Here is a 22878-nt window from a genome sequence, read left to right as displayed (position 1 = left end):
ACCTGGGTTGTTCTTGCTGATTGTTGGATAAATTCATCCACCAATAAAAAGTGCTGTCCAGAGTCTGAACTAATAAAAAAGTTTAGATGCCTTCTTTTTCAAATAAAGATAGCAAGAGAACGAAGAAAATTTGATAATAGGAGTAAATTAGAAAGTTGCTTAAAATTGCATGCTCTATCTGAATCACAAAAGAAAATTTTTGGGTTCAGTGTCCCTTTAACTATGTTAATAATCCTTTTCAAATCTGGATTTTAACATTTATTTTTGCTTTTAAGGTTTTTTCCTATTCAATATACTATCTGTATTATATTCTAGAGAATGGTTATTCCGATTCCCTCTTGGGACTGTACTACTATTTCTAAGGAAATTGGTACTTATTTTCAGGATTCGTTAGAATTGGAATATAATCTTAGTAGAGCATATTCACATACTGTTTATATTCTGCCCTACTTTTAGTCTGGTGATCTAGATCAGTTGGTGAATCTCCTTTATGCTTTTTTTTTTAACTCTTCTTCTAGGTTTAACAAGCTATATCCTTTACCTGTGGCTAATTTTGAGTTTTGGGAAAAAGTCCCTAAGGTTGATGGGGCTATTTCTATTCTTGCCATATGTACTACTATTCCTATGGAAGATAGTATTTCCTTTAGATAAGAAGATTGAATCCTATCTTATAAAAGCATATTTACATACTGGCTATATTCTTAGACCTGTCATTTCTATGGCTTATGTTGCTGCTGCTTCAACTTTTTGGTTGGACAGTTTAGCTCAACAGTTAACAGATCCTGAATTGTCTATCATTGTTCTTTTACTTCAACATGCTTATTTTATTTGTGATGCTATATTTGATGTCATTAATATTGATATTAAATCTATGTCTTTAGCTATTCTTACTAGAAGAGCTTTATGGCTTAAATCTTGGAATGCTGATATGGTGTCTAAATCTAGATTACTATCTTTATCATTTCAGGGTAGTAATTTATTTGGTTCTCAATTGGATTCTATTATCTCCACTATCACTGGGGGAAAGGGAGTTTTTCTGCCCCAAGATAAGAAATCTAAGGATAAATTTAAAGCTCCCAATCGTTTTTGTTCCTTTCATCAGAATAGAGAACAGAAGAGAGACCTCTCCTTCCCCTAAGGCCCCTGGCTCTAATTGGAGACCATCTCCGAATTGGAATAAATCCAAGCCTTATAAAAAAAACAAATCCAGCCCCTAAGACTGCATGAAGGTGTGGCCCTCAAATCAGTTCAACTGGTGGGGAGCAGATAGAAATAATTTTAACACATTTGGACAGTTTCTGTTCAAAATCATTGGATTCAGAATATTGTTTCTTAGGGGGGTATCGAATTGGTTTCAGAATAAGACCTCCCATGGGAAGATTCTTTCTCATGTTCCAACAAACCTTGTGAAGGCTCAGGCTTTTCAGAAATGTGTTTCAGACCTAGAGCTTTTAGGGGTGATTGTTCAAGTTCCTCTGCAGAAATGGGGTTTGGGTTTTTATTCAAATCTATTCATTGTCCCAAAGAAAAAAAGAAGATTCATTTAGAACAATTCTGGATCTGAAATTTTGAAATCGTTTTGTAAGAGTACCAACTTTCAAAATGGTGACTATAAGGACTGCTCTGCCTTTTGTTCAGCAAGGTCATTTTATGTCCACAATAGACTTACAGGACGCTTATCTACATATTCCAATTTATCCAGACCACTATCGTTTTCTGAGATTCTCTTTTCTAGACAAGCATTACCAATTTGTCGCTCTTCCATTTGGCCTAGTGACAGCTCCGATAATCTTATCAAAGGTTCTCAGTGCCCTTCTATCTGTAATCAGAGAGCAGGGTATTGCAGTGTTTCCTTATTTGGACAATATCTTGGTACTAGCTCAATCTTTTCATTTAGCAGAATCTCACTCAAAACAACTAGTGTGGTTTCTTGAAAAACATGGTTGGGAGATCAATTTACAAAAGAGTTTCTTGATACCTCAGACAAGGGTCACCTTTTTAGGTTTCCAGATAGATTCAGTGTCCATGACTCTATCTCTGACAGACAAGAGAAAAATGAAGTTAGTTTTAGCTTGTGTAGACCTTCAGTCTCTATCATTCCCTTCTGTGGCTATGTGCATGGAAGTTTTAGGTCTCATGACTGCAGCATCGGACGCAATCCCCTTTGCTTGTTTTCATATGAGGCCTCTACAGCTTTGCATGTTGCACCAATGGTGCATTGATTATACTCGGATATCACAACTGATATACTTAAATCCTAACACTCAACTCTCTCTGACATTGTGGTTAGACCATAATTTTATTGTTCAAGGGACCTAATTTGTTTGTCCTACCTAGACTGTGATCACAACAGATGCAAGTCTTTCAGGTTGGGGAGCTGTCTGGGGGTCTGACAGCACAAGGGGTTTGGAAACTTTAAGAGGCGACGTTACCAATCATTATTTTAGAACTATTTTCAGAGCTCTTCAGGCATGGCTTCTATTGAAGAGAGAACTTTACATTTGTTTTCAAACTGACAATATCACAACAGTGGCATATGTCAATCATCAAGGAGGGACTCACAGTCCTTCAGCAATGAAGGAAGTATCTTGGATACTTTCTTGGGCAGAATCCAACTCTTGTCTAATTTCTGCGATTCATATCCCAGGTGTAGACAATTGGGAAGCAGATTATCTCAGCCGTCAGACTTTACATCCGGGGGAGTGGTCTCTCCATCCAGATATGTTTTTTCATCTTGTACAGATGTGGGGTCTTCCCAGATACCTTTCCAGGTCCAGGGATCCTCAGGCGGAGATGGTGGATGCCTTAGCATTTCCTTCGTTTTACCAACCTGCTTATATTTTTCCGTCTCTGGTTCTTCTTCCAAGGGTGATCTCCAAGATCATAATGGACAATCTCATGTGTTTGATAGCACCAGCATGGCCTCACAGGTTTTAGTATGCGGATCTTGTTCAGATGTCCAGTTGCCAGCCTTGGCCACTTCCTTTAAGGCCAGATCTTCTGGCTCAAGGGCAGTATTTCCATCAGGATCTCAAATCTCTACATTTTGAAGGCATATAAATTGAACGCTTAGTGCTTTGGTCATAGAGGTTTCTCTGACTCAGTGATTAGCACTATGATACAGGCTCGTAAGTCTGTTTCATTGAAAATTCATCATCTGGTTTGGAAAAAACCTATATTTCATGGTGTTCTACTCGTAATTATTCTTGGCATTCTTTCAGAATTCCTAGGATTTTACAGTTTCTTCAGGATGGTTTGGACAAGGGTTTGTCTGCAAATATGTTGAAAGGACACATTTCTGCTCTTTCTGTCTTATTTCATAGAAATATTGCTAAACTTCCTGATGTTCACTGTTTTGTTTAGGCTTTGATTCATATCAAACCTGTTATTAAATCTAACAAAAAAACTCAGCACACCTGAAATGCAAAAAATACAACAAGATTTTATTATAGAGTATCTAAATACAATTCTAAAACCTGAATCCAACCCTTTCAACCCATCCACTCATGCAAAGCACATTCATTCATAAAACAAACTGATTCGACTCAGGCGTCCCTGGAAGAATCAAAAGAAGGCTCTCACAAAGACACTGCTCTTGTATATTCAAGAGTATATCCTAGAAAGTTCATTTGAAGATGGACAGTCCCGTAAACATACTGAACTTTCAAACTTGTATCCAAATGATTATTCTTTGATGTAAGCTAATAGACAAAGTTGCTGTGAAAATTTCTTTTTACAATTAGAAACATGTCAAAAAGCCGTTAGTTCGTCCAGCATAAGTGTAAAAGTCAATCTGTATTCACTCTCAACCTACTCCAAGGCTCTTTCAAAGTTCCCCTTTATCGAACCACTCATGCGGTAGGGTTATATTCAGCCTGAGTATCGGTGTGTGGCAATTCTAACAGTTGATGTCACAACCTATGCGTAACATATGCAGCGTCTCCCAGCACTATTGTGTTAGTATATTAGAGTGTCTCTAATGCAGTGGAAGCTGTAAGTTAAGACAGCATATGTAACACCAATCATCTGTGTGAGCTGGTATTACGTCTGGATTAGTATGGAAACTGGCCAGTTAAAACATGCATGTTAATTAACTTTTATGATACTTGCAGTTCCATGTCCTCTCGAACAGATAGGAGTGCCCCCGACTTTAATCCACTCGTGCGGACGGGAAAACAAACACCACCTGTTATGATTTCATCTCATTGTGGAACAACGACTCTGTTGGTAATTCTTTGTCTTTAGCATCAAAAGGCCTTGTATCGGGAAGCAGTTAAGTGAGCAGCCTTTACACTCCGACGCGCGTTTCGGGACTCCGCCCTTTTTCAAGGAGTATACTTCATCATGTAAACGGCCTCTTTTAGAAGGGCCAAAATGTGATTCTATTGGTGCATTCACGCACACCTTTCAAATACGTCACCCATTCAAACCGCAATGTGAAACATAAACAGTGTATCTAAATCTGTATTTAAACCAACTAAGTGTAACATTCTTACTTCGTGAAACTAGTATTTCTTAATGCAGCAACGATGCAAGAATATCTCATAATCGCAACATGTTAATTTAAATCTATACATATGCAGGATAATTCGTAGTGTGCCTGTTTTTTATTACTTAGATATATTAACGCTATCATGTAATTAACAGGCCTCTCTGTAAGGGATCAAATTCTCATAAAGCTAAAGGGGTATTTCATTAATTTCAATCTGTAAATGCTGCAATAGCCCGATACAGAGCCATATAACATATTTATTAAATACAGACTGAAGTTGTATTGAAAAAAAGGGGGGCAAAATAAATCTCTACAAGGTAATAAATCTATCTGGGCATTTTGGATATTTTTTGTATTCATATATCCTAATGGGCATTTTACCCACCTTAGTTGAATCATAATCATACAAAATGACCCCAAGAGATATCTCTATTGAGTCCCCTAGGGGTCAATGTGTCCAATTTTCTTATCCATTGGGCTTCTTTCTTAAATAGTGCTTTTTGTCTATCCCCTCCTCTCCTAAAAGGAGGGACATCATCTACTATTTGGAACCGTAATTGGCTTTTGTTATGGGATGCCATTGTAAAATGATAGGCTACTGGTGCATCCCAATCTGAATTGCCTATGGCTGCTTTATGCTGTCTGATCCTATCTCGGACGCATTGTGTGGTCTCTCCCACATAGGCAAGCCCACATGGGCATTTAATGACATATATCACGTGACTTGAGTTGCATGTATATGTACTTTTAATTCCTATCTTACGTCCAGTGTGAGGATGTGTCACATTGTCCCTTTTTATCATGGAATTGCATTGTGCACAATTGTAACAAGGGAAGCAACCCTTCTTCTGTAAAGATGGAGCAGGATTTCTAGTACCTAGATCAGCTCTAATGAGTACATCTTTGAAGTTTCTATTTCTCTTGTATGAGAAGAGTGGTGGATCTTTAAAAATATCTGCCAACTGTGGTTCCTCTTTAAGTAGATACCAGTGTTTATTAATACAGGTTTTAAGTTTTCTACTGTGAAACCCATATTGTGTAACCAGGGGTACAGAGAATTCTTTCCTTCTTTTAGGTTTAGGTTCAAGAAGAGTAGCTCTCTCAATCTGATCTACTCTTTCCAGATTCTCTTGTATTACTTGATTAGGATATCCCCTTTCCCTAAATTTAGTAGCCATTTCATCCAATCTAACTTGTAATTTATTGGGATCTGATACAATTCTCTTAGTTCTGAGTAGCTGACTGTATGGTAAACTCCTTATAGTATTTGGAGGGTGGAAACTGTCAAAGTTAAGTAAATTATTGCGATCTGTTACTTTTGAAAATATATCACATTCGAGTTTACCTTCTTCAATATATACCATTGTATCCAGGAAACTAATTCTCTCTGCATTACTTTCCATGGTAAATTTTAAATAATCTGTTTTCGAGTTGAGGGTCTCTAAAAATTGTCTAAGAGTGTTTTCATCACCTACCCAAACCAGGAATACATCATCTATGTATCTATACCAACATTTTATGTTTGTCTTGAATAGTTCATCCTCATAGATTTACATGATAGCGTTAATATATCTAAGTAATAAAAAACAGGCACACTACGAATTATCCTGCATATGTATAGATTTAAATTAACATGTTGCGATTATGAGATATTCTTGCATCGTTGCTGCATTAAGAAATACTAGTTTCACGAAGTAAGAATGTTACACTTAGTTGGTTTAAATACAGATTTAGATACACTGTTTATGTTTCACATTGCGGTTTGAATGGGTGACGTATTTGAAAGGTGTGCGTGAATGCACCAATAGAATCACATTTTGGCCCTTCTAAAAGAGGCCGTTTACATGACGTATACTCCTTGAAAAAGGGCGGAGTCCCGAAACGCGCGTCGGAGTGTAAAGGCTGCTCACTAAACTGCTTCCCGATACAAGGCCTTTTGATGCTAAAGACAAAGAATTACCAACAGAGCCGTTGTTCCACAATGAGATGAAATCATAACAGGTGGTGTTTATTTTCCCGTCCGCACGAGTGGATTAAAGTCGGGGGCACTCCTATCTGTTCGAGAGGACATGGAACTGCAAGTATCATAAAAGTTAATTAACATGCATGTTTTAACTGGCCAGTTTCCATACTAATCCAGACGTAATACCAGCTCACACAGATGATTGGTGATACATATGCTGTCTTAACTTACAGCTTCCACTGCATTAGAGACACTCTAATATACTAACACAATAGTGCTGGGAGACGCTGCATATGTTACGCATAGGTTGTGACATCAACTGTTAGAATTGCCACACACCGATACTCAGGCTGAATATAACCCTACCGCATGAGTGGTTCGATAAAGGGGAACTTTGAAAGAGCCTTGGAGTAGGTTGAGAGTGAATACAGATTGACTTTTACACTTATGCTGGACGAACTAACGGCTTTTTGACATTTTTTTTGCAATATTGTTATGTTCCTGTCCCTTTAAGTCAGGATGTTCAGGTATTCACATTCCTATATAAGGCCCCTCCTCCAGTCTACCTATGCTTGGTAATTTGTATTCACTTAGCTATAAGCTGAGCAACAACGAAGACACCTTGCTGATATTCCTAACCAAGGAATTTACTATTAGTAACTTCAATTGCTGTGTGTTTTTCAACTTTGGATCGTCATATTTCAGGTTTCCTTATTTTGACCGGAATCCTCAAAGTATCTTACTCTTGTTAAAATCTGTTTCTCCCGGCTTATACATTGAAGCCGTGTATCGGCGTCTGACGTCACCGTAAGTCTCAGGAGCTCTCTCTCACTCTGGCTGCAAACAACCAACTCCTGTGCTTAATAGTAACTCACCTTGAAGCTGCGGTAACCGTTACTATTTCTTACTCTCTGAAGGTGGTAACGTATATACCTTAATTCACTTACTACTTTAAAGGACTTTCCTGCATGTTATACAGTGTGACGCTTATGCAAGTTCAGCTACCTTTAACAATCTGATTGCTTGTAATTTCTATCGCTTCAGCTTGATGAACTGTGCTTTAATATTCTATGTGCATTATCAAATATCATACTGTTGATTGTGAAGGACTGCCTGCTGTTTACATGAATACTAACAACGTTATAGACTAACTAAGGATTGCCTGCTAACTAAAATCAATATAACCGTTATAGAGCTCTCCTGCTTAATTTACATAGAAACACCTCCTGGTTGCAACCTGTGTTAATTGAGGCTGACATTCACATACTAACACTAATCTATATTTACCTTTCTTTTATCTACTATCTCTATAATTATCTGCATATTGCAAACTGCTATTGCAATCGGGATAATATACCTTTAAATCTCATTTCCTCCTCTCTCTATAATTATCTGCATATTGCAAACTGCTATTGCAATCGGGATAACATATCTTTAAATCTCATTTCTTTCACTCTGCATCCATGCAGCAGTGACCCTCAGATCTATGAGCAAAAACTAGGTTCTTGATTACATCTAATGAACCTAAAGGTTTGGTGTGAGACTGAGTGGTCCTGCAGTTAAGGATATCAAATACTTGCACCTAACATAACATATTACCAAGCCTAACATATATCCTACAGCATGGATATCAGTGAACTTACAAACCGTGTTGGTTCCCTTGCACAAAGCATGGACCATATGCTACAAGGCCTCAGAGAAATTAAAATTGAAAATGATCACATTAGGAAGTTTATTAATGTGCATTTATCTGATAAACCTGCTCCTATTGATTTAACACCTGAACCAATTGTATCTCCACCTGAAAAATTCTTTGGTGACAGGACTCAGTTTAGAGAATTTAAAAACTCCTGTACTTTGTATTTCTCTTTAAAACCCCGAACCTATGCATCTGATCGAGTCAAAGTTCTAACGGTCATCTCATATCTCAGAGGAGAGGCTAAATCATGGGCTAACGCCTTCTATGAGAACAATGACCCCATATTGGACTCCTTAGATGCCTTTTTCTCTGCCATGTCCCTATTATATGAAGACCATCATAAGCAGAATACTGCTGAGACAGCTCTTAGGAACCTACGACAAGGTAAAAGAGCAGTAGAAGAATATATCACGGACTTTAAAAGATGGGCACCAGACACCCAATGGAATGAACCTGCTCTGAGAAATCAGTTCAGAACAGGTCTTTCTGAAACATTAAAAGATGAATTAGCCCGTGGTGCAGTTCCTGTGGATTTAGAGAATCTCATGACTTTATGTATCACTGTTGATAGAAGGATAAGAGAACGTAGATCTGAAAGGGCACTATCTGATCCTGTTGTCAAGAAAATCCCAGCATACCATCCTGTGGTCACTGCACCATCTAAATCAAACGATGAACCTATGGAAGTTGCTGTCATGAGGGGTCCTCTAAAACCAGAGGAAAAAGCCAGAAGGAAGCTACATAACTTGTGTTTATATTGCGCAGCAAAGGACCATGCTGTTAGAGACTGTCCTGTGCTTATCAGACAGAAGAGGGGTAAGAATCTTCAACACCAAAATTGTCTTAATAAATTGTCTGCGCTTACCACTCATTTACCAATTTCTGTTCTTTTGCAGTGGCGTCTACAGAAGACAAAAACCCAGGCCGTTATTGACTCTGGTGCATCTGGGAATTTCATTGACCAAGCATTTGTAACAAAACATAAAATACCCACAATAAAAAAAGAGTGCACAAGCCATAAGATTGGTTGATGGTTTTCTTATGAATACAGGGCCTATTACCCATCATACCACACCCTTACAAGTTATCACACAGAAGGGCCATACTGAGACATGTACATTTGACATTTTGCCCTCTAGTTTATACCCATTAATTTTTTGTATCAATTGGTTGATAAAACATGATCCTGATATTTCTTGGAAGCAAGGTGTTGTGAATTTCAATTCCAGTTACTGTAAGGAAGTCTGTTTTCCCAAAGCTTCTGTGTGTTGTATGACTGATCATGTTTTACCTGAATGTTATAAAGAATATTCTGATGTGTTTGGCAAAGTAGAAGCTCAGAACTTACCCCCCCACAGGTCATATGACTGTCCTATAGATTTACTACCGGGCAGTTCCATTCCCTTTGGTCATATATACCCTATGTCAGAACCTGAATTGGTTCATTTGAAACAGTACTTAGAGGATAACCTTAAGAAAGGTTTTATAAGACCTTCCACCTCTCCAGCAGGTGCTGCAATGTTTTTTGTTAAAAATAAGGACGGATCACTTCGTCCTATTATTGACTACAGACAACTAAATAAATGTACCAAGAAAAAACATAATTTATGTAAGAACTTACCTGATAAATTCATTTCTTTCATATTAACAAGAGTCCATGAGCTAGTGACGTATGGGATATACATTCCTACCAGGAGGGGCAAAGTTTCCCAAACCTTAAAATGCCTATAAATACACCCCTCACCACACCCACAAATCAGTTTAACGAATAGCCAAGAAGTGGGGTGATAAGAAAAAGTGCGAAGCATATAAAATAAGGAATTGGAATAATTGTGCTTTATACAAAAAAATCATAACCACCACAAAAAAGGGTGGGCCTCATGGACTCTTGTTAATATGAAAGAAATGAATTTATCAGGTAAGTTCTTACATAAATTATGTTTTCTTTCATGTAATTAACAAGAGTCCATGAGCTAGTGACGTATGGGATAATGACTACCCAAGATGTGGATCTTTCCACACAAGAGTCACTAGAGAGGGAGGGATAAAATAAAGACAGCCAATTCCTGCTGAAAATAATCCACACCCAAAATAAAGTTTAACAAAAAACATAAGCAGAAGATTCAAACTGAAACCGCTGCCTGAAGAACTTTTCTACCAAAAACTGCTTCAGAAGAAGAAAATACATCAAAATGGTAGAATTTAGTAAAAGTATGCAAAGAAGACCAAGTTGCTGCTTTGCAGATCTGGTCAACCGAAGCTTCATTCCTAAACGCCCAGGAAGTAGATACTGACCTAGTAGAATGAGCTGTAATTCTTTGAGGCGGAGTTTTACCCGACTCAACATAGGCAAGATGAATTAAAGATTTCAACCAAGATGCCAAAGAAATGGCAGAAGCTTTCTGGCCTTTCCTAGAACCGGAAAAGATAACAAATAGACTAGAAGTCTTACGGAAAGATTTCGTAGCTTCAACATAATATTTCAAAGCTCTAACAACATCCAAAGAATGCAATGATTTCTCCTTAGAATTCTTAGGATTAGGACATAATGAAGGAACCACAATTTCTCTACTAATGTTGTTGGAATTCACAACTTTAGGTAAAAATTCAAAAGAAGTTCGCAACACCGCCTTATCCTGATGAAAAATCAGAAAAGGAGACTCACACGAAAGAGCAGATAATTCAGAAACTCTTCTAGCAGAAGAGATGGCCAAAAGGAACAAAACTTTCCAAGAAAGTAATTTAATGTCCAATGAATGCATAGGTTCAAACGGAGGAGCTTGAAGAGCTCCCAGAACCAAATTCAAACTCCAAGGAGGAGAAATTGACTTAATGACAGGTTTTATACGTACCAAAGCTTGTACAAAACAATGAATATCAGGAAGAATAGCAATCTTTCTGTGAAAAAGAACAGAAAGAGCAGAGATTTGTCCTTTCAAAGAACTTGCGGACAAACCCTTATCCAAACCATCCTGAAGAAATTGTAAAATTCTCGGTATTCTAAAAGAATGCCAAGAAAAATGATGAAAGACACCATGAAATATAAGTCTTCCAGACTCTATAATATATCTCTCGAGATACAGATTTACGAGCCTGTAACATAGTATTAATCACGGAGTCAGAGAAACCTCTATGACCAAGAATCAAGCGTTCAATCTCCATACCTTTAAATTTAAGGATTTCAGATCCGGATGGAAAAAAGGACCTTGTGACAGAAGGTCTGGTCTTAACGGAAGAGTCCATGGCTGGCAAGATGCCATCCGGACAAGATCCGCATACCAAAACCTGTGAGGCCATGCCGGAGCTATTAGCAGAACAAACGAGCATTCCCTCAGAATCTTGGAGATTACTCTTGGAAGAAGAACTAGAGGCGGAAAGATATAGGCAGGATGATACTTCCAAGGAAGTGATAATGCATCCACTGCCTCCGCCTGAGGATCCCGGGATCTGGACAGATACCTGGGAAGTTTCTTGTTTAGATGAGAGGCCATCAGATCTATCTCTGGGAGCCCCCACAATTGAACAATCTGAAGAAATACCTCTGGGTGAAGAGACCATTCGCCCGGATGCAACGTTTGGCGACTGAGATAATCCGCTTCCCAATTGTCTACACCTGGGATATGAACCGCAGAGATTAGACAGGAGCTGGATTCCGCCCAAACCAAAATTCGAGATACTTCTTTCATAGCCAGAGGACTGTGAGTCCCTCCTTGATGATTGATGTATGCCACAGTTGTGACATTGTCTGTCTGAAAACAAATGAACGATTCTCTCTTCAGAAGAGGCCAAAACTGAAGAGCTCTGAAAATTGCACGGAGTTCCAAAATATTGATTGGTAATCTCACCTCCTGAGATTCCCAAACTCCTTGTGCCGTCAGAGATCCCCACACAGCTCCCCAACCTGTGAGACTTGCATCTGTTGAAATTACAGTCCAGGTCGGAAGAACAAAAGAAGCCCCCTGAATTAAACGATGGTGATTTGTCCACCACGTTAGAGAGTGTCGAACAATCGGTTTTAAAGATATTAATTGAGATATCTTCGTGTAATCCCTGCACCATTGGTTCAGCATACAGAGCTGAAGAGGTCGCATGTGAAAACGAGCAAAGGGGATCGCGTCCGATGCAGCAGTCATAAGACCTAGAATTTCCATGCATAAGGCTACCGAAGGGAATGATTGTGACTGAAGGTTTCGACAAGCTGTAATCAATTTTAGACGTCTCTTGTCTGTTAAAGACAGAGTCATGGACACTGAATCTATCTGGAAACCCAGAAAGGTTACCCTTGTTTGAGGAATCAAAGAACTTTTTGGTAAATTGATCCTCCAACCATGATCTTGAAGAAACAACACAAGTCGATTCGTATGAGACTCTGCTAAATGTAAAGACGGAGCAAGTACCAAGATATCGTCCAAATAAGGAAATACCACAATACCCTGTTCTCTGATTACAGACAGAAGGGCACCGAGAATCTTTGTGAAAATTCTTGGAGCTGTAGCAAGGCCAAACGGTAGAGCCACAAATTGGTAATGCTTGTCTAGAAAAGAGAATCTCAAGAACTGATAATGATCTGGATGAATCGGAATATGCAGATATGCATCCTGTAAATCTATTGTGGACATATAATTCCCTTGCTGAACAAAAGGCAATATAGTCCTTACAGTTACCATCTTGAACGTTGGTATCCTTACATAACGATTCAATAATTTTAGATCCAGAACTGGTCTGAAGGAATTCTCCTTCTTTGGTACAATGAAGAGATTTGAATAAAACCCCATCCCCTGTTCCGGAACTGGAACTGGCATAATTACTCCAGCCAACTCTAGATCTGAAACACAATTCAGAAATGCTTGAGCTTTCACTGGATTTACTGGGACATGGGAAAGAAAAAATCTCTTTGCAGGAGGTCTCATCTTGAAACCAATTCTGTACCCTTCTGAAACAATGTTCTGAATCCAAAGATTGTGAACAGATTTGATCCAAATTTCTTTGAAAAAACGTAACCTGCCCCCTACCAGCTGAACTGGAATGAGGGCCGTACCTTCATGTGAACTTAGAAGCAGGCTTTGCCTTTCTAGCAGGCTTGGATTTATTCCAGACTGGAGATGGTTTCCAAACTGAAACTGCTCCTGAGGACGAAGGATCAGGCTTTTGTTCTTTGTTGAAACGAAAGGAACGAAAACGATTGTTAGCCCTGTTTTTACCTTTAGATTTTTTATCCTGTGGTAAAAAAGTTCCTTTCCCACCAGTAACAGTTGAAATAATAGAATCCAACTGAGAACCAAATAATTTGTTTCCCTGGAAAGAAATAGAAAGTAGAGTTGATTTAGAAGCCATATCAGCATTCCAAGTCTTAAGCCATAAAGCTCTTCTGGCTAAGATAGCCAGAGACATAAATCTAACATCAACTCTAATAATATCAAAAATGGCATCACAGATGAAATTATTAGCATGCTGGAGAAGAATAATAATATCATGAGAATCACGATTTGTTACTTGTTGCGCTAGAGTTTCCAACCAAAAAGTTGAAGCTGCAGCAACATCAGCCAATGATATAGCAGGTCTAAGAAGATTACCTGAACATAGATAAGCTTTTCTTAGAAAAGATTCAATTTTTCTATCTAAAGGATCCTTAAACGAGGTACCATCTGACGTAGGAATGGTAGTACGTTTAGCAAGGGTAGAAATAGCCCCATCAACTTTAGGGATTTTGTCCCAAAATTCTAACCTGTCAGGCGGAACAGGATATAATTGCTTAAAACGTTTAGAAGGAGTAAATGAATTACCCAATTTATCCCATTCCTTAGCAATTACTGCAGAAATAGCATTAGGAACAGGAAAGACTTCTGGAATAACCGCAGGAGCTTTAAAAACCTTATCCAAACGTATAGAATTAGTATCAAGAGGACTAGAATCCTCTATTTCTAAAGCAATTAGTACTTCTTTAAGTAAAGAGCGAATAAATTCCATCTTAAATAAATATGAAGATTTATCAGCATCAATCTCTGAGACAGAATCCTCTGAACTAGAAGAGTCCAAAGAATCAGAATGATGGTGTTCATTTAAAAATTCATCTGTAGAGAGAGAAGATTTAAAAGACTTTTTACGTTTACTAGAAGGAGAAATAACAGACAAAGCCTTCTTTATGGATTCAGAAACAAAATCTCTTATGTTATCAGGAACATTCTGCACCTTAGATGTTGAGGGAACTGCAACAGGCAATGGTACATCACTAAAGGAAATATTATCTGCTTTAACAAGTTTGTCATGACAATTAATACAAACAACAGCTGGAGAAATAGCTACCAAAAGTTTACAGCAGATACACTTAGCTTTGGTAGATCCAGCAGGCAGTGGTTTTCCTGTAGTATCTTCTGGCTCAGATGCAACGTGAGACATCTTGCAATATGTAAGAGAAAAAACAACATATAAAGCAAAATAAATCAAATTCCTTATAAGACAGTTTCAGGAATGGGAAAAAAATGCCAAACATCAAGCTTCTAGCAACCAGAAGCAAATGAAAATGAGACTGAAATAATGTGGAGACAAAAGCGACGCCCATATTTTTTGGCGCCAAATAAGACGCCCACATTATTTGGCGCCTAAATGCTTTTGGCGCCAAAAATGACGCCACATCCGGAACGCCGACATTTTTGGCGCAAAATAACGTCAAAAAATGACGCAACTTCCGGCGACACGTATGACGCCGGAAACGGAAATGAATTTTTGCGCCAAAAAAATCCGCGCCAAAAATGACGCAATAAAATGAAGCATTTTCAGCCCCCGCGAGCCTAACAGCCCACAGGGAAAAAAGTCAAATTTTTGAGGTAAGACAAAATATGATAATTTAAAGCATAATCCCAAATATGAAACTGACTGTCTGGAAATAAGGAAAGTTGAACATTCTGAGTCAAGGCAAATAAATGTTTGAATACATATATTTAGAACTTTATAAATAAAGTGCCCAACCATAGCTTAGAGTGTCACAGAAAATAAGACTTACTTACCCCAGGACACTCATCTACATGTTTGTAGAAAGCCAAACCAGTACTGAAACGAGAATCAGTAGAGGAAATGGTAAATATAAGAGTATATCGTCGATCTGAAAAGGGAGGTAAGAGATGAATCTCTACGACCGATAACAGAGAACCTTATGAAATAGACCCCGTAGAAGGAGATCACTGCATTCAATAGGCAATACTCTCCTCACATCCCTCTGACATTCACTGCACGCTGAGAGGAAAACCGGGCTCCAACTTGCTGCGGAGCGCATATCAACGTAGAATCTAGCACAAACTTACTTCACCACCTCCCTTGGAGGCAAAGTTTGTAAAACTGATTTGTGGGTGTGGTGAGGGGTGTATTTATAGGCATTTTAAGGTTTGGGAAACTTTGCCCCTCCTGGTAGGAATGTATATCCCATACGTCACTAGCTCATGGACTCTTGTTAATTACATGAAAGAAACAGGTACCCACTCCCACTTATCCCTGAACTTATAGAACGGTTGCAAGGAGCTAAAATTTACACAAAATTAGATCTTAGAGGAGCTTATAATTTGATAAGAATGAGGAAAGGCGATGAGTGGCTAACAGCTTTCCGCACACGTTATGGACTGTATGAATATACAGTAATGCCTTTTGGGCTGTGCAACGCTCCTGCAACGTTCCAGTGTTTTATAAATGACGTATTCCATGACTTACTTGATGTCTGTATGGTCATTTATTTAGATGACATTTTAATCTATTCTGACAATATAACAAACCATCACACCCATGTCAAGCTTGTTTTGTCCAGACTTCGTACACACCATCTCTATGCCAAGCTAGAGAAATGCATTTTTAATACCACTACTATCTCCTTCTTAGGATACCAGGTTTCCCCTTCTGGTATCGCTATGGAAGCAAACAAAGTGGAAGCTATTACTAACTGGAGCACCCCCCGTACAAAAAAAGATGTTCAGAGATTTCTTGGGTTTGCAAACTTCTATAGGAAGTTTATCAAGGGCTTTTCTGAGATTGCTAGACCCTTGACTAAATTAACTCAGAAAACACCTGGTTTCTCTTGGAATATACATGCTGAGAACGCATTTAAAGTATTAAAGGAGAGGTTTGTAACAGCACCGATACTCAAATTCCCAGATCCCAGTTTACAGTACACGCTTGAGGTTGATGCTTCTGAGTACGCTCTTGGAGCTGTACTCTCACAAAGAGTTTCACCCAAGGAAGCACTACATCCAATATCATATTACTCTAGGGTAATGAGCTCAGCCGAGCTAAATTATGCTATTGGTGAAAAAGAGCTTCTCGCTATAAAATCAGCACTAGAGTTTTGGAGACACCTCCTTGAGGGTACTAAACATACTATTCTTATATTTACGGATCATAGAAACCTTGAATATTTAAAAACCAGCAAAACATTAACATCTAGACAAGTTAGATGGAGCCTCTTCTTTTCAAGATTTGATTTCACCATCACTTACCGCCCAGGTTCTAAAAATACAAAAGCAGATGCGCTTTCAAGGAAGGATCCAAAACCTCAACATTATATACCTCCAGATTCTATCATTCCACAAAATAAGTTCATTGGATTGACTTCAATCACTGAAACCTCTATAAAAGAGTATCAGAGAGCAGATCCAAAACTCCCATTAGCAGATCTACAAAAACACAGTAGTAATCTGTATTACCATGGAAACCAGATATACATTCCAGAACCTCTACGAAATGAATTGATGCATTCTGCACATGATTCTCTCCTTTCAGGACATCCTGGACTTCGTAAAACACTACGCATACTACAAAGAGACTATTGGTGGCCCAATATGAAAAGTTCTGTCTCTTCCTACATTCGATCCTGTTCTGTCTGCGCTACTTGCAAACATACTAGAACTCGTCCTTATGGACTTCTACTTTCATTACCAGTTCCTGAAAGACCCTGGAAGGACATAGCAATGGACTATATAGTGGAGTTACCTCCATCCTCTAACCATAACACAATTCTAGTCATTGTTGATTTGTTTTCTAAAATGGCACACTTTATCCCACATATGGGTTTACCAACCGCATCCGAAACAGCCATACTGTTCTTGAATCATGTTGTAAAGTTACATGGACTACCTGACTCCATCACGTCTGATAGAGGATCTCAATTCACCTCTAAGTTCTGGACTCAGTTATGTTCTATACTCAAGATTACTAGGAGATTAAGTACTGCTTATCATCCCCAGACTAATGGTCAGTGCGAAAGGACTAACCAGTCTCTTGAACAGTATCTGAGATGCTATTGTACCAACCAACAGGATAACTGGTTCGCTCTGCTACCTACTGCAGAATTTGCACATAATAACATGACCAACGCATCCACAAAAACTTCGCCATTCTATATTAATTATGGTTTTCACCCTTCATACCATCTTTTCCACAGAACCGATTCCTTGCTACCTACGGTTGATCAGACAGTTAATACTATTGCTGAGGGTTTTTCTGTTCTCAAAACAACCTTACAAGAAGCTCAAGCTTCACAGAAACATCATTATGATTTGAGACGCTCGAAACCCCCTCCTTATAAACCTGGGGATAAGGTTTGGTTAAGTACCAAACACTTGAAACTCTGTATTCCAAGTAAAAAGCTTGGAAGTCTCTTTATAGGTCCCTATGACATAGTTAAGGTTGTTAATCCAAATGCTGTGACTCTTCAGCTACCTCCCTCTCTCAGGATACATCCTACATTCCATGTGTCCCTCCTGAAACCTTTCTCTCCGACAAGGGATCCCCCTCATTTGTCATTGACTAACCCTCCAGTTGTGGATGATGTTGAGTATGAAGTGGATTCTATTTTGGACTCTCGTTTATACCGCAATCAACTCCAGTACCTGGTACGATGGAAAGGTTTTGGGGCTGATGAGGACTCCTGGGAACCATACTCTAATTTGTCGGCACCCCGTCTTCTTTCAATTTTCCATCGAAGACATCCCGACCGACCCAAGCCTTGATCCGCGGAGCGGCTCTTTTTAGGGGGGCGTCCTGTTATGTTCCTGTCCCTTTAAGTCAGGATGTTCAGGTATTCACATTCCTATATAAGGCCCCTCCTCCAGTCTACCTATGCTTGGTAATTTGTATTCACTTAGCTATAAGCTGAGCAACAACGAAGACACCTTGCTGATATTCCTAACCAAGGAATTTACTATTAGTAACTTCAATTGCTGTGTGTTTTTCAACTTTGGATCGTTATATTTCAGGTTTCCTTATTTTGACCGGAATCCTCAAAGTATCTTACTCTTGTTAAAATCTGTTTCTCCCGGCTTATACATTGAAGCCGTGTATCGGCGTCTGACGTCACCGTAAGTCTCAGGAGCTCTCTCTCACTCTGGCTGCAAACAACCAACTCCTGTGCTTAATAGTAACTCACCTTGAAGCTGCGGTAACCGTTACTATTTCTTACTCTCTGAAGGTGGTAACGTATATACCTTAATTCACTTACTACTTTAAAGGACTTTCCTGCATGTTATACAGTGTGACGCTTATGCAAGTTCAGCTACCTTTAACAATCTGATTGCTTGTAATTTCTATCGCTTCAGCTTGATGAACTGTGCTTTAATATTCTATGTGCATTATCAAATATCATACTGTTGATTGTGAAGGACTGCCTGCTGTTTACATGAATACTAACAACGTTATAGACTAACTAAGGATTGCCTGCTAACTAAAATCAATATAACCGTTATAGAGCTCTCCTGCTTAATTTACATAGAAACACCTCCTGGTTGCAACCTGTGTTAATTGAGGCTGACATTCACATACTAACACTAATCTATATTTACCTTTCTTTTATCTACTATCTCTATAATTATCTGCATATTGCAAACTGCTATTGCAATCGGGATAATATACCTTTAAATCTCATTTCCTCCTCTCTCTATAATTATCTGCATATTGCAAACTGCTATTGCAATCGGGATAATATACCTTTAAATCTCATTTCTTTCACTCTGCATCCATGCAGCAGTGACCCTCAGATCTATGAGCAAAAACTAGGTTCTTGATTACATCTAATGAACCTAAAGGTTTGGTGTGAGACTGAGTGGTCCTGCAGTTAAGGATATCAAATACTTGCACCTAACATAACAAATATGCACTAACATATAGATGTGCTTACACTTGCTAAAAGAAACATAATTATCACAGCCTGTGGAAATGCTTATTAAACCTCATGCTTAAGAGGATATGTTTCTAATTGTAAAAAGAAATTTTCACAGCAACTTTGTCTATTAGCTTACATCAAAGAATAATCATTTGGATACAAGTTTGAAAGTTCAGTATCTTTACGGGACTGTCCATCTTCAAATGAACTGTCTAGGATATACTCTTGAATATACAAGAGCAGTGTCTTTGTGAGAGCCTTCTTTTGATTCTTCCAGGGACGCCTGAGTCGAATCAGTTTGTTTTATGAATGAATGTGCTTTGCATGAGTGGATGGGTTGAAAGGGTTGGATTCAGGTTTTAGAATTGTATTTAGATACTCTATAATAAAATCTTGTTGTATTTTTTGCATTTCAGGTGTGCTGAGTTTTTTTGTTATAATTATTGTATGGTAGAATTGGAGGTTTTACTAGACTCTTGCACCCTACATATTAACAGGATTTTTCATTTTCATTTCATTTGATTTGTTAATTATATACAGAACATTTCAGTGGTGCTGTGACTAATATAATATTTCTATATAATATTTTTTGCCTGTTATTAAATCTATTTCTCCTCCTTGGAGTCTATTTGGTTTTGAAGGTTTTACAGGCTCCTCCTTTTGAGCCTATGCATTCTCTGGATATTAAATTACTTTCTTGGAAAGTGTTATTTCTTTTGGCTATCTCTTCTGCTAGAAGAGTTTCTGAATTGTCTGCTCGCTCTTGTGAGTCTCCTTATCTGATTTTCCATCAAGACTGCGGACTTCATTAAAATATTTGCCTAAAGTTGTGAAATAGGGAAATTGTTGTTCCTTTCTTGTGTCCTAATCCTAAGAATACTCTTGAAAGGTCTTTACATTTGTTGCATGTGGTAAGAGCTTTGAAATATTATTATGTTGAGGCTACTAAAGATTTCAGAAAGACTTCTAGTCTATTTGTTATTTGTTCTGGCTCCAGGAAAGGTCAGAAAACCTCTGCCATTTCTCTGGCATCTTGGTTGAAACTTTTGATTCACAAAGCTTAGTGGGAGGCTGGGCAGTCTCCGCCTCAGAGAATTACAGTTCATTCTACTAGATCAGTTGCCACTTCTTGGGCTTTCATGAATGAAGCTTCAGTTTATCAAATTTGCAAAGCAGCAACTTGGTCTTCTTTGCATACTTTTACTAAATTTTACCATTTTTATGTGTTTTCTTCTACAAAGCAGACTTTAGTAGAAAGGTTCTTCAGGCAGTTGTCTCAGTTTGATTCTAGTGCCTTTTTGAATTGAGTTTTTTTTTTTTTTTTTTTTTTAATTTAAGAAAACTTAATTATTTTTTTGGATTTAATTTCTCAGTGGATTTAGCTGTTATTGTATCCCTCCCTCTCTAGTGACTCATGGATTTCCACATCTTGGGTATTATATCCCATACATCACTAGTTCATGCACATGCCACTTACATGAAAGAAAACATAATTTATGTAAGAACTTACCTGATAAATTAATTTCTTTCATAGTGGCAAGAGTCCATGAGACCCACCCTATTTTTTTGTATAAAGCACTTTATTTTTTCCAGTTCCTCTTTCTGTATGCTTTTTACACCTCACTTCTTGGATACACGTTAAACTAAGGTATGTGTGAGGTAGGAGGTGTATTTATAGGCATTTTAAGGTTTGGGAAACTTTGCCCCCTCCTGGTAGGAATGTATATCCCATACATCACTAGCTCATGGACTCTTGCCACTATGAAAGAAATTAATTTATCAGGTAAGTTCTTACATAAATTATGTTATTCTTATCCCAGGCATTAATTAGTATTTAGGATATCCTTATGCTTATCCCAGGCATTAATTAGTATGTAGGATATCCTTATGCATATCCCAGGTGCTAATTACAATGTAGTATATCCCTATGCTTATCCCAGCCATTAATTAGTATGTAGGATAGCTTTATGCTTATCCCAGGCATTAATTAGTATGTAGGAGAGCATTATGCTTATCCTAAGCATTAATTAGTATGTAGGATAGCCTTATGCTTATCCCATGCATTAATTGGTATGTAGGATAGCCTTATGCTTATCCCAGGCATTAATTAGTATGTAGGACAGCCTTATGCTTATCCCGGTCATTAATTAGTATGTAGGATAGCCTTATGCTTATTCCAGGCATTAATTAGTATGTAGGAGAGCCTTATGCTTATCCCAGGCATTATTTAGTATGTAAGATAGCCTTATGCTTATCCCAGGCATTAATTGGTATGTAGTATAGCCTTATGCTTATCCCAGGCATTAATTGGTATGTAGTATAGCCGTATGCTTATCCCAGGCATTAAATGGTACGTAGGATAGCCTTATGCTTATCCCAGGCAGTAATTTGTATGTAGGATAGCCTTATGCTTATCTCAGGCATTAGTATGTAGGATAGCCTTATGCTTATACCAAGTATTAATTAGTATGAAGGATAGCCTTATGCTTATCCCAGGCAGTAATTTGTATGTAGGATAGTCGTATGCCTATCCCATGCATTACTTACCAAGTAGGATAATCGTATTCTTATTCCAGGCATTAATTAGTATAAAGGAGAGCCATATATTTATCCCAGGCATTACTTAGCACATAGGATAGGCTTATGCTTAACCCAGGTGTGAATTAGTACGTAGGATACGCTTATGCTTGACCCAGGTATTGATTAGTATGTAGGATAGCCTTATGCTTTTGCCAGGCATTAATTAGTTTGTAGGATATCCTTACACTTATCCCAGGCATTAATTAGTATATAGGATAGCCTTATGCTTATCCCAGGCATTAATTAGTTTGTAGGATAGTCTTATGCTTATCCCAGGCATTGATTAGTATGTAGAATAGCCTTATGCTTATCCAAGGCATTAATTAGTATGTAGGATAGCGGTATGCCTATCCCATGCATTACTTACCAAGTAGGGTAATCGTATTCTTATTCCAGGCATTAATTAGTATAAAGGAGAGCCATATATTTATCCCGGGCATTACTTAGCACGTAGGATAGGCTTATGCTTAACCCAGGTATGAATTGGTACGTAGGATACGCTTATGCTTGACCCAGGTATTGATTAATATGTAGGATAGCCTTATGCTTATACCAAGCATTAATTAGTATGAAGGATAGCCTTATGCTTATCCCAAGCATTAATTAGTATGTTGGATGGCCTTATGCTTATCCCAGGCATTAATTAGTATATAGATAGCCTTATGTTTATCCCAGCCATTAATTAATTAGTACTTAGGATAGCCTTATGCTTATCCCAGGCATTAATTAGTACGTAGGATAGCCTTATGCTTATCAGAGGCATTGTTTGGTATATAGGATAGCCTTATGCTTATCCCAGACATTAGTACGTAGGATAGCCTTATGCTTATCACAGGCAGTAATTAGTATATAGATAGCCTTATGTTTATCCCAGCCATTAATTAATTAGTACTTAGGATAGCCTTATACTTATCCCAAGCATTAGTTAGTACGTAGGATAGCCTTATGCTTATCAGAGGCATTGTTTGGTATATAGGATAGCCTTATGCTTATCCCAGACATTAGTA

This window comes from Bombina bombina, chromosome 7, assembly GCF_027579735.1.
Source record: "Bombina bombina isolate aBomBom1 chromosome 7, aBomBom1.pri, whole genome shotgun sequence".
NCBI lineage: Eukaryota > Metazoa > Chordata > Amphibia > Anura > Bombinatoridae > Bombina > Bombina bombina.
Note: the sequence above shows the minus strand (reverse complement) of the source record.